At 42.3% G+C, this 13,879-nt stretch overlaps 1 protein-coding gene across 1 annotated transcript in view; it reads left to right on the top strand.

Moving 5' to 3' along the window:
• Window positions 1–13,879, top strand: part of LOC137226762 (uncharacterized) — a 254,006-nt gene that overhangs the window by 69,339 nt on the left and 170,788 nt on the right.

Genomic DNA, 13,879 nt, shown 5'->3' with positions numbered 1-13,879 from the left:
CATGTCCTGGCTGTTGTAAATAGTGCTGCTATGAACATTAGGATACATGTGTCTTTTTGAATTATGATTTTCTGTGGGTAAATGCCCAGTAGTGGGATTGCTGGGTCATATGGTAGTTCTATTTTTAGGTTTTTAAGGAGCCTCCATACTGTTCTCCATAGTGACTGCACCAATTTACATTCCCACCAACAGTGTAAGAGGGTTTCCTTTTCTCCATACCCTCTCCAGCATTTTTTTGTAGACTTTTTTGATGATGGCCCTTCTGACTGGTGTGAGGCAACACCTCATTGTACCTTTGATTTACATTGCTCTAATAACTACCAATGATGAGCATCTTTTCATGTGCCTGTTGGCCATCAGTGTGTCTCCTTTGGAGAAATGTCTATTTAGGTCTTCTGCCCATTTGGGGGGTGTTGTATTTTTTGTTGTTGTTGTTGTTATTAAGTTGTATGAGCTGCCTGTATATTTTGGAAATTAAGCCCTTGTCATTCACATCATTTTCAAATATTTTCTCCCATTCCATATGTTGTCCTTTCATTTTGTTGATGGTTTCCTTTGCTGTTTAATTAGGTCCCATTTGTTTATTTTTGCTTTTGTTTCCATTACTCTAGGAGACAGATCCAATAATATATTTATGTAATTTATGTCAAAGAGTGTTCTGCCTATGTTTTCCTCTAGGAATTTTATAGTATCCAGTCTTACATTTAGGTCTTTAACCCATTTTGTGTTTATTTTTGTATATGGTGTTAGAGAATGTTCTATTGCATTCTTTTACATGTTGCTGTCTAGTTTTCCCAGCACCACCTGTTGAAGAGACTCTCTTTTCTCCATTGTATAGTCTTGCCTCCTTTGTTATAGATTAATTGACCATAAGTGTGTGGGTTTATTTCTGCGTTTCCTATCCTGTTCCATTGATCTATGCGTCTGTTTTTGTGCCAGTACCATACTGTTTTGATTCGTGTAGCTTTGTATTATAGTCTGATGTCAAGGAGCCTGATTCCTCCAGCTCCATTCTTCTTTCTCAAGATTGTTTTGGCTACTCAGGGTCTTTTGTGTTTCCATATAAATTTTAAAGAGTCTTTTCCAGTTCTGTGAAAAATGTCATTGGTAATTTGATAGGGATTGCATTGAATCTGTAGATTGCCTTGGGTAGTATGGTTATGTTAACAATATTGATTCTTCCAATCCAAGAACATGGTACATCTTTCCATCTGTTTGTGTGGCCTTCAATATCTTACATCAGCATTTTATAGTTTTCAGAGTACATGATTTTTACCTCCTTAGGTAGGTTTATTCCTAGGTATTTTATTCTTTTTGATGAGATGGTAAATGGGATTGTTTCCTTAATTTCTCTTTCTGATATTTTGTTGTTAGTGTATAGAAATACAACAGATTTCTGTATATTAATTATTTTCTTGCAACTTTGCCAGGTTCATTGATGAGCTCTAGTAGCTTTCTCGTGGCATCTTTACAAGTTTCTATGTATAGTATCATGTCATCTGCAAAGAGTGACAGTTTCACTTCTTCCTTTCCAATTTGGATTCCTTTTTTTTTCTTTTTCTTCTCTGACTGCTGTGACTAGGAGTTCCAAAACTATGCTGAATAAAAGTGGCAAGAGTGGGCATCCTTGTGTTCTTCCCAATCTTAGGTGGAATGCTTATAGCTTTTCGACATTGAGTGTGATTTTAGCTGTGTGTTTTTCATATATGGCCTTTATTATGTTCCCTCTATGCCATTTTCTGGAGAGTTTTCATCATAAATGGATGTTGAATTTTACCAAAAGCTTTTCTATATCTATTGAGATGATCATATGGTTTTGATTCTTCGATTTGTTAATGTGGTGTACCACGTTGGATGATTTGTGGATATTGAAAAATCCTTGCATCCATGGGATAAATTCCACTTGACCATGGTGTATGATTCCTTTAATGTATTGTTGGAGTATTTTGTTGAGGTATTTTGTTGAGGATTTTCGTATCTATGTTCATCAACGATATTGGCCCATAATTTTCTTTTTTTGTGATATCTTTGTCTGGTTTTGGTATCAGGGTGATGTGGCTTCACAGAATGAGTTTGGGAGTGTTCCTTTCTCTGCAATTTTTTGGAATAGTTTCAGAAGGATAAGTGTTAACTGTTCTCTAAATGTTTTATAGAATTCTCCTGTGGAGCCATCTGGTCCTGGACTTTTGTTTGTTGAGAGTTTTAAAATTACTGATTCAATTTCAGTACATGTAATTAGTCTGTTCATATTTCCTGTTTCTTCCTGGTTCTGTCTTGGGAGATTGTACCTTTCTAACAATTTGTTCATTTCTTCTAGTTTGTCCATTTTATTGGTGTATTGTTGCTCGTAGTAGTGTCTTATGATCCTTTGTATTTCTGTGATGTTGGTTGTAACTTCTCCTTTTACATTTCTGATTTTATTGTCCTGTCCTTTTTCTTCTTGATGAGTCTGGCTAAAGGTTTATCAATTTTGTTTATCTTTGCAAAGAACCAACTTTTAGTTTTCTTGATCTTTTCTATTGTTTTTTTAGTCTCTATTTCATTTATTTCTGCTCTGACGTTTATGACTTCTTTCCTTCTACTAACTTTGGGTTTTATTTATTCTTCTTTCTCTAGTTGCTTTAAGTGTAAGGTTAGGTTGTTTATTTGAGATTTTTCTTGTTTCCTGAGATAAGCTTGTTTTGCCATAAACTTTCCTCTCATAACTGCTTTTGCTGTGTCCCATAGGTTTTGGATCATTGTGTTTTCATTTTCATTTGTCTCTAGGTATTTTTTTATTTCCTCTTTGATTTCTTCAGTGACCCATTGGTTGTTTAGTAGCATATTGTTTAGCCTCCGTGTGTCTGTGGTTTTTGCTGTTTTAATTTTTTCTTGTAGTTGGTTTCTAGTCTCATAGCACTGTGGTTGGAAAAGACGCTTGAAGTGATTTCAGTTTCCTTAAATTTACCAAGGCTTGTTTTGTGGCCCAGCATGTGATCTATCATGGTGAATGTTCCATGTGCAATGGAATGTGTATTCTGATGCTTTGGGGTGGAATGCTCTATAAATATCAATTAAGTCCATTTGGTCTAAAGTGCCATTTAAGACACTTTTTTCTTATTGATTTTCTGCCTGGATGATCTGTCCATTGATGTAAGTGGGGTGTTAAAGTCTCCCACTATTATTGTGTAACTGTCAGTTTCTCCTCTTATGTCTGTTATTATTTGCCTTATATATTAAGTTGTTCCTATGTTGGGTGTATATATATTTACAATTGTTATATCTTCTTTTTGTATTGATCCCTTGATCATTATGTAGTGTCCTTTTTTGTCTCCTATAACAGTCTATTTTGTCTGATCTAAGTATTACTACTCTGGCTTTCTTTTGCTTTCCATTTGTGTGGAATATCTTTTTACATCCCCTCACTTTCAGTCTGTATGTGTCTCTAGATGTGAAGTGAATCTCTTGTAGACAACATATACATGGGTCTTGTTTTTGTATCCATTCAGCCAGTCTGTGTCTTTTGGTTGAAGCATTTAGTCTGTTTACATTTAAGGTAATTATCAATATGTATGTTCTTATTGCCATTTTGTTACTGTTTGGATTTGTTTTTGTATGTCTTTTTTTTCCCCTTTTTTCTTTTGTTCTATTCTCATGATTTGATGACTGTCATTGTGTTTGGATTTCTTTTTCTTTTCTGTGTGTATATGTATTATAGGTTTTTGGTTTGTAGTTACTTTTGTATAGCAGTGTGTGTGTGTGTGTATATATATATATTTAAATTGTTTTAAGTTGCTGATCTCTTAATTTCAATTGCACTTTAAATACACTGCATTGTATTCTCCTCCTCTCAGTATTATTGTTTTTGATGTCATGTTTTACATCTAGTAGTTTTGTGTATCCCCTAACTGCTTATTGTGGATACAGATGATCTTACTATTATTTTGTCTTTTAACCACCCTAGTAGCTTTGTGTGTGGGTGATTTCCTACCTTTATTGTATGTTTGCCTTTACCGGTGAGCTTTTTCATTTTGTAATATTCTTGTTTCTAGTTGTGGCCTTTTCCTTTTTGCCTAGAGAAGTTCCTTTAATATTTGTTGTAAAGCTGGTTTGGAGGTGCTGAATTCTTTTAGCTTTTGCTTGTCTGTAAAGTTTTTGATTTCTCCATCAAATCTGAATGAGAACCTTGCTGGGTAGAGTATTCTCGGTTGTAGGTTTTTTCCCTTTCATCACTTTAAATATATTGTGCCACCCCCTTCTGATCTGCAGAGCTTCTGCTGAAAATCAGCTGATAGCCTTATGGGAGTTCCCTTGTATGTTATTTGTTGCTCTATCCTTGCTTCTTTTAATATTCCCGCTTTATCTTTAATTATTTTCATTTTAATTACAATGTGTCTTGGTGTGTTTCTCTTTGGGTTAATCCTGTATGGGACTCTCTGTGCTTTTTGGACTTGGGTTGGGTGACTGTTTTCTTTCCCAGATTAGGGAGGTATTCAGCTATTATCTCTTCCAATATTTTCTTGGTTCCTTTCTCTCTCTCTCTCTTCTCCTTCTGGTACCCCTATAATGTGAATATTAGTGTGCATGAGGTTGTCCCAGAGGTCTCTTAAACTGTCCTCACTTTTTTTCATTCTTTTTTCTTTTTTCTGTTCAGTGGTAGTGATTTCCACTACTTTGTCTTCCAACTCACTGATGCATTCTTCTGAATCATTTAATCTACTATTGATTCCTTCTAGTGTATTTTTCATTTCAGTTATTGTATTCTTCATCTCTGTTTGGTTATTCTTTATATTTTCTAACTCTTTGTTAAAAACTTCTAACTTCTCACTCTGTGCATCCATTCTCCTCCCAAGATCTTTGATCGTCTTCACAATCATTATTCTGAACTCTTTCTTGAGTAGATTGCCTCTCTCCACTTCACTTAGTTCTTCTTCTGGGTTTTTATCTTGTTCGTTCATCTGGAACATATTCCTCTGCTGCCTCATTCTGTCTAAGTTGCTATTTGCCTTTTTAGGTATTTGGTAGGTTAGTTATGTCTCTTGACCTTGGACAAGTGGCCCTCTGTAGGAGGCGTCCTGTGCATCCCATGTGTGCACTCCCGTCTTATCACCTAAGCTATATGCTCTAGGGGTTCCCCCTAAGAGGGCTGAGTGGGTCCTGTTGTGGCAGGCTGACTCTGTGGGTGGTCTGATAGGCTTTGTTGGCCCCTAGTCTGTTTGGTTGCCAGGTCGTGCCTTGTACATATGTTGCTGGCTGCTGTTCAGCAGTGCCTGGTCATAAGGTGACTGGTTACAGAATCCTAGGTTTCCCCAGGGCTAGTGCTGGCTCACTAATGGGTGGAATCAGGGCCCCGAAGATTCTGGAACTATTGCCTACCCACTTGGCAGGTGAAGCCAGATCCTGGGGTTAGTGCCAGACTACTGGCAGGCAGAGTTGGTTCCTGGAGTCTGGCTGCAGGGCCCAGAGATCTCAGAGCTCATTTCAGATTGTGGGGGGTGGGGTGCTGTTTCCTGACACAGTCAAGTATGGGGTCCAGGGTGTCCTGAAGGTGGCATCGGTCTGCTAGTGGGAAGGACCAGGGCCCAGCTGGTCCCTGGGTAGGGTCTTGCCTGTGTTGCGGTTGTTTTCTTACTTCTGGTATCATCTGTCTCCTGGTTAGTGAGGCTGGTCTAGAGGCTTGTGTGGGCTTCCTGGCAGGAGGGGCCAGTGCCTGCCTACTGGTGGCTGGAGCTGGGTCTTGGCCCTCTGGTGGGCTGGGCCATGTCTGGAGGGGTGTGTCGACAGGAGCATGTCAACTCTTTAGTCTTTAGACAGCCTGTCTGCTGATGGTTGGGGCTGTGTCCCCACACAATTAGTTGTTTGGCCTGAGACGTCCCAGCACTGGTGCTTGCAGGCTGTTGTGTTGTGCCAGGTCTTGGTGCTAATGAGCCAAGGTATCAGCCACCAGCAGCACCAGTGTTCACGTGGCTGAATGTTCCCCAATATGTCTGCCACCAGTGACTATGACCCCAGGGTAAGCCGCAGCCACCCCCAGTCTCCCCAAGAGATTCTCCAAGGCTAGCAGGTAGGTCTGGTCCAAGCTCATATCAAATTACTACTTTTACTTGGGTCCCAGCGTGCATGAGATTTTGTGTGCCCTTTTAGAGTGAAGTCTCTATTTCCCCCAGTCCTGTGGGGCTCCTGCAGTTAAGCCCCACTGCCCTTTAAAGCCAAATACTCTGGGGGCTCATGTTCCTAGTGCCAGACCCCTGGGCTGGGGAGCCAGATGTGGGGCTTGGAACTCTTACTCCTGTGGGAGAACCTCTGCACTATAATTATTCTCCAGTTTGTGGGGTGCCCACCCAGGGCATATGGGATTTGATTATATCATGAGCCTGCCCCTCCTACCCATCTCATTGTGTTTCCTTCTTTATGTCTTTAGTTGTAGAAGATCTTTTCTGGCAGGTTCCAGTCTTTTTCAACAATGGTTGTTCTGCAGAGAGTTGTGATTTTGGTGTGCTAGTGAGAGGAGGCGAGCTCAGGGTCTTTTTATTCTACCATCTTGGCCACTCTCTGTACTTATTATTGAAAAGTGTTTTCACTGGAAACATGTCGTTCTGGTTTAGCAGCTATTTTCTTTCAGCATATTGTATTCTGGCTTCTCTTGTTGCTCTTCTCAGTCTAACTCTTTGCAGTTATTCAGCTCCCCCTCTCTGGCTGCTTTTAATATATCTCCATTCCCCTTATTTGGAGTTTTTCAGTTTCACTCTGATTTGTCTAAGGGTATATTTCCCTTTTTATTTATTGAACTTGAGATTTATTGGAGATGAGCGTATGGATGGGTGTCTATCAGTTCTACAAAATTCTCAGCCATTAATTCTTCAAACATTGTGTCTTTGCCATCTTCTCTCCCTTTCCTTTTGGAACTCTGGCTTAAACATATGTTACACTTTCTCACATTATCCTTCATGTCTCTTAACCTCTGTCTCATAATTTCCATCATTTTATCTCTCTGCTGTATTTTTTCTAAATTTCTCTTGATCTATTTTCTGATTCACTAAATTTCTCTTTAGCTGTATCTAATTTGCTGTTAAAGCTGTTGAGTTTTTAATTCTTTTATTATAGTTTTAATTTCAAAGAGTTTTAATTTCTAGGAATTAATTTCTAGTTTCCTGTTCCCTGTATGTACTTAAGCTGGCCTTTTGATTCTTTAAACACAGTAAATGTACTTGTTTTTGTTTCTGGCACTTTGCATTTGTTGTCTCCTTTAGTCCTCAGGACCGTTCTGTGGGTTATCATTACATCTGTCACAGAGATAAGAACACTGAGATGCTTGTCTCAAGGTCTGTTATTTCCTTTTCTACCATCTACCTTCAGCCAGAAACCAAAGCTCAGAGAAATTGCTTCGAGGCAGAGAGAAGTTTGGGGTTTGATTCCTGCTGGGGATCTATAGAGAAATTGCCTCTGCCTGACAGACCCTCCCTCAACATATAATAAAGGGACAGGGCCATTGATTATGGAATAAGGTTTTATGGAGCTAAGACTTATGTCTCCATGACACTGTGGGCAGGGAGTGTGTCAGATACATCCCTGTAACTACTGGGCTTAGGACAAGACTCAGTAAATATTTGGTGATTGCATGATCTAGTGTTCTGGGTGCATAGCTGGGATGCAAATATATTTACTTGCAAGAATGAATTAATAAAAGACTAAAATAGCAATAAAATTAAAACAGACAATCAAGTGGCATTTACTTGTTGAGTGTTTATCAATAGCTGGCTGTAAACTTTGAGATCAGATGTTCACAAGCTTTTTCTATGAAGGGCCAGATAATAAATATCTTAGACTTTTCTACTATATGGCCTATTTCACAACAACTCAGATCTACCATTGTAGCCTGGTGTTAGTTGGCTAGGACTGCCACTACAACAAACTACCACAGACTGGCTGGCTCAAATAACAGAAGTTTCTTTTCTCACAGTTCTGGAAACTTGAAGTCCAAGATCAGGGTGCCATCAGGGTTGATTTCTGGTGAGAACTGTTTTCCTAGCTTGAAGATGTGGCCATCTTCTCGCTGTGTCCTCACATGACCTTTCCTTTGTGTGTCTGCAGAGAGGGAGAGATTTCTGGTGTCTCTTCCGCTTATTATAAGGACATCAGTCCTATCAGATGAGATTCCCCCTTATGACCTCATTTAACCTTAATTACCTCCTTAAAGGCCCTATCTCCAAATACAGTCACATTGGGGGTCAAGGCTTCAACAGTGAATTGGGCAGGGAGACACAATTTAGTCCATAACAGAGCCTAAAGCAACTAGAGACAACATATAAATTAATGGCCAAGGCTGTGTTCTAATAAAACTTTATTTATAGAAACAAGCGGCAGGCTGGATTTGGTTCATGGACTGCAGTTTGCCAACTTCTTATCCATATATATAAAGATGATTAACTTGTAAATGTGACGAAACTTATTTGGAATAATATTTCTTCAGGGCACTCACTCTTGGCTCTAGTGGCTCTTCGAGGCTCAGTGGGAAGAGAACAACACCAGGGTAAAGCCAGGGTCAGCTTGCCCCCACTGACCAGCTGTGTGTTCTGACCTTCCTGGCCTTCCTTGGAGGGTGCTGTAAGCCTAACTTATCAAAGGCACCTAACGCAGTGACTGATAGTAAGTAGGCCTTTAACAAATTTTATTTCATTGCCCTATCTTTAATTTCCTATAGAATGAGACACAAAACCTCAGTTTAAATGCAGTTGGTGCAGTGTATGTATGTGAGACAAGCTGTATCATGCCATTCGTTCATTCATTCAATCATTCAAACGTGTATTGAACAGCTTCTGTAAGAGTTCCAAGTGCTGGGCATGCAGACATGATTAAGACAGACAAAACCTTGACTTCTCCTGGCGTGTGTTGCCAAAATTATAGCACCGTTTAAGAAAGATCATTAATCTTCTTGACTGTGCCTCTTTCACAAACGTTTACCCATTTCTATTCATGTCTATTCTTTGGAAGGTGCCTGCTATCAATCACCTCACCTTAGTGAATGAATTCTCTTGGTTGCTTCCCTCTTCTGTGCAATAGGTACAGACCTTCCAAGTCTAGGAAGTCAGTAAGACCTCTGCAGAGTTAGGGCTTGGAAGGAGAAGTGTTTTTCATTTGGAGCGAAAAGCTACTTGGATAGACCAAGAAGGAAAGTTGGCAAAGTCAGCCTCGATGCTTCTTCCCACCATGAGAGATGGTCCCCTTGTACCACCCCACTTCCCGATTTTGGCATTCTGGTGGGTTTCATGCACAACTGCTGGTTTCAATGACAACCTGGGGCCATGCTGGTGTGATGGGAGGGCCTAAGAACTGTCTCATGAGGATGTGATGGCAACTCTTACAGGGGAGGCCTGACCGACCCCGTTACTGGGAAAGCATTTCTGAGAGAAGAATGGGATGGGTGACCTGATGAGCAGCTCCAATGCACTATGACAAGAGATAGCACAGCCAGTTAACCCCCAGCCAACCAACAAGAATGCACTGGACCCTGCCTTGGTATCTGGCCCCATACTGGTGTAGGAGAAGTGGGTCATTAGGTCACAGGGGTCAATGTCATTGAGATACAGTGGGAAGATCAACAGCTTAATGAAGAGCTGCCTTTTCTTCCCAGCTACTGTTAGCTACATGTTTTTGAGCAAATCACTTTTCCAGGCTTTACCAAGTCTTCTCTCCAAGTATAAAATAAAGGTTATTGAGTATGACCTCTTCTAGACCATTCCTTTCAGGAAAAAAGCAAGGCTTCGTACCTCTAAACTTTGCCCAATGGCAAACAAGCTCACTGGTGGCAGGCTGAGGACTACAGCCAGGAAGAACAACTTTCCAGTCCTAGGTTAGCACTCCATCATCCCCGCGGGAGCAGTATACAGACATGTACACTGCCAGGCGCATCTGTGCACGGGTTCCCCTCTGCTGGACTTCCAGCCTCCTCCCTCATGTATGGCCTGTGCAGATTCTGCTTGCATGCACAGCTCACTCCAGAACCACCTCCTTCAGGAAGTCCTCCGCAGCCAGTGAACCTGGCCTCTAAGGTCCACGCACAGGCAACACTGTCCCGGCTTCATTCTCACCTTCTAGTGCTCATTCCCTACATTGCTGCCAGAGTGGATTTTTTCACTCACAAATATGTTGGTTTACTTTGCTATTTAAACGCAGTGGCTTGCAGGTGAAGGCCAGAGCCCTGAGCAGGGCATGCACTACCCTTTGCAGCCTGGTTCCTGCCTAACTGGTGAGCCTTATTATCACATTTTTTTTTCCTAGTGATTTATAACCTTTTATTAGTGAGGGTGTCCTTAAGTACAGTTGGGGTGCATATAAAACAGCGTGACATTCCTGGTCTTAGCCGTTTGAGCGGCGTCTCCTTTTTAATTCACGTGACTACAGAAGGCACTTGGTCTTGGTGAACTGTGTGCATCTGATGTGCGGGAGGCAGAGGGAAGAGGAATTCTCAAACCAGGGTGCACCAGGACAACAGAAGGGTCCACGGGGCAGGAAGGGCTGGGGTGGGGGCAGTGGCAGCCAGCACGGTGACTTTCTCCCCACTTCATGTAAACTAAGTTGCCAGTGATTAGTTACTGTGGATATATTTTTCTAAAAATTCAAAATCTCTGCTACATTACTCATAGCTTCACACTATAGTTCCCTTGCAAGTACATTTTAAAAAAATTTTATTTTATACTGGAGCATAGTTGATTAACAATGTTGTGTTAGTTTAAATGATACAAATGAACTTATTTACAAAACAGAAACAGACTCAGGCTTAGAGAATGAATTTTTTTTTTTTTTTTTTTTTTTTTTTGCGGTACGCGGGCCTCTCACCATTGCGGCCTCTCCTGTCGCGGAGCACAGGCTCCGGATGCACAGGCTCAGCGGCCATGGCTCACGGGCCCAGCCGCTCCGCGGCGTGTGGGATCTTCCCGGACCGGGACATAGGCAGGCGGACTCAACCACTGCGCCACTAGGGAAGCCCGAGAATGAATTTATGGTTACCAGGGGGGGAAGGGTACAGGGGAGTTTGGCATTGACATGCAAATCCATCTTTAACACCAAATATCCCCTCTGTCGTGCCTTTCTCTTTCTACCTGGCAGGACTTCCACGTATCTTCCTCCAGGAAGCCTTTCCTGCCTGCCCTGGGCTTACCTGGAAGGTCCCACCAAATTTCTATGTTCAGCTGTGCTCGTCATCATCACATGACCTTGTAATTTTCCACTTTCTTATCTGCTTCATCTTCTGTGCTGACCTCCCTGAGCATCAGCACAGAGCTTCTTTATATCTGTATTCCCCAGTGTAGAACCTGGCACACAGTAGGTGCCCAACAAATAAATGTTTGAATAAATTATTGAATTCTGAAGAATGAATAAGTTCCACTTGACGTAAACTGTTTGGCAGTGTTTTCTAATAATTCACGCTGGGCCAGTCTTGACTCTCTCTGGCTTTGTTCTGGCTGCTCCTAGAGCTGGTGTGGCACAGGAAACAAGCATGACCTCAGGAACTATGAGGTTGAATTGCGCTGAGCTGCTCAGTCCACCCGTCAGCCAGTGTAGCCTAGGCAGGGTGGGGAGACACAGCTTCACTCAGCCCCACGGAGCAGGAGGGTAGAGCTGAGAGAGGAAAGCCTGCGCTTCAGGGGTTGTGACCCCACCTGGTGAATCAGCCCAACTGCAACAGGCCTAGGGAAGCATGTGCGGTATTGCAAACACCCAGAGGCTCTTTCTCGCCTTCTTGGGGCCTCCCTCCCTCCCCAGTCCAGGCATGTTCCCCAGTTTTCTGGAGGAGGCCACACCTCACATTACTTGTGCTCCAGGACAGCTGTACCTAGCAGGTGAGAAGGGTCCCAAGCATTTCTAAGAGGGGAGGCTACTCTTGTGTCTGGGAAGGGACTTTCTGATGAGGTCTGGATGGCAGAGTAGGTTTAGAAAGTTTAGGCGGTCCTGTTACTGTTCTCAGGACCCGGTAGCGGACCCTGCCCGGCCCTGCCCTGCTTGGCTGGGAGGGAGATATTCCAAGCACAGTTCTCTGGGGCTGTGGCAGGGCATGGAGAGACCCTCTAAGGACAATCTGATCGGTGGATATAGTGTCAGAATTTGAACCTGGGCCTGTGTGTTACAAACTGTGGACATACTTGTCAATTTGCTATGGATGTGATTACTTTCTGTGAAAGCAGTTTATTGAGCTAAACTAAACTTTAACAACAGAGACACAGAAATTGTAGTAATGATGTTTACCCACATTTATTCAGGCTCTTTGTCTCACCAATTGCCCACCCAGAACTGTTGCTTGAGTTGTACAACCACAGTAGTCAGGGAGGCCTTCTTCACTTTAAATATCTAAAAATCTCAAACCTAATGTCCCTGGAGAACATTAGGTTTGAGATTTTATGAAGAAGACAAAGGACTATTGAATGAACTCTGAAGCCCTGGGCTGCAAACTCAGTCCAGTAGTTACGTTCGTCCTTTTTCAGTGAAGGACCACTGAGACAACTGGAAAGGAAGCAGCGGACAGTGCAGGTGAGGGGTGTGCCCTGCCCACAGAGGCCACCCCTGGGAGGGGGATTGGGGAAGGGTGGGGGTGGAGAGGAGATTTTCCTACCATTTCAGGCCCTTCAGCATTCTTGGCTCTGTTTGCGTAATGAAGCATCTATTGCCTTTCTAATTTTAAGAAAAAACCAGCTTTTTTCTGGAGGGGGGGAGAGCTGGTGAGAATCCCTAACAACTTCACGTAGTCCAGGTTTGCCCCGTCCCCCATGCCCTGCTCTGCAGCTCCCTGGGTGGCCTCCCTCCCCCACCCCTCCACCCCCGCCCCCGTCCCTACACTTGCAGTTGTTCAAGGTACCCTTCCCCCCCAACCCCCATTAGCTGCTTCTGTAATTCTTTTCCTGGAGATTTTTCCTAGAGATTACAACTTTTTTTTTAAATTAGTTTTATCGGGGTATAATTTACATACAGTAGAATTCACCACTTTTAAGTGTACAGTTCGATGACTTTTGACAAATGTGTACACTTGCGTAACTATCACTACAATCATCGTATAGATGATCGCATCCACTCCCTCTGCCCCTGCCTAGTAAACCCCCACCCCACGTCCTGTCACTCTAGTCTCCTCTTATTCTAGAGTTTCACATAAATGAAATGGTGGTGTGTGGAGCCTCTCGTGTCTGACTTCTTCCACTTAGTAAGACTGCTTCTGAGATTCAGCCATGCGTGTGAGTGTGAGAAGCCTGTTCCTTTGTCGCCCCCGAGTTGTGTCCCATGGGGTGTCACTGTTGTTTGCCATGCACCAGTCCGTGGACATTCGGACTGTTGCCAGTTTGTCTGTTATGAACACTTCTGTTATGAACATTTGCTTACAGATCTTTGTGTGGACATGTGTCGTCCCCCCCACCCCGACCCCCCGCCTTTTTTCTTTATTTAAACCTAGGAGGATAATTGCTGGCTAGCACAGTAAGTGTTGCTTAACTTTATAAGAAACTGCCAAACTGTCTTCCTACGCTGTGCCATTTTACATTCCCACCAGCAGCGTGTGAGAGCTCCAGACTCTCACCGCACTTGGTATTATCAATGTTTTGGATTATAGCCATTCCAGTGGGTGTAAAGTGGTATCTCATTGTGGTTGTAATTTATAGCTCCCTGATGATTAATGATGCTGCAGCATTTCATGTGCTCATTTGCCATCTGTATAATCTTCTTGACGAAGTGTCTGTTCAGACTTTTTGCCCATGTTTTTATTGGGTTGTTTGTCTTATTACTGAGCTGTAAGAGGTCTTTGTATAGTCTGGCTACAATTCCTTGTCAGATGTATACTTTTCAAATATTGTCTTCCAGGCTGTGGCTTACCTTTTCCTTTCTTTAACAGTGACTTTTAAACACCAAAAGTTTTAAATTT

This window comes from Pseudorca crassidens, chromosome 6, assembly GCF_039906515.1.
Source record: "Pseudorca crassidens isolate mPseCra1 chromosome 6, mPseCra1.hap1, whole genome shotgun sequence".
Lineage (NCBI taxonomy): Eukaryota > Metazoa > Chordata > Mammalia > Artiodactyla > Delphinidae > Pseudorca > Pseudorca crassidens.
The sequence above is the reverse complement of the archived record's forward strand: the minus strand, read 5'-3'. Positions and strand labels throughout refer to the sequence as shown.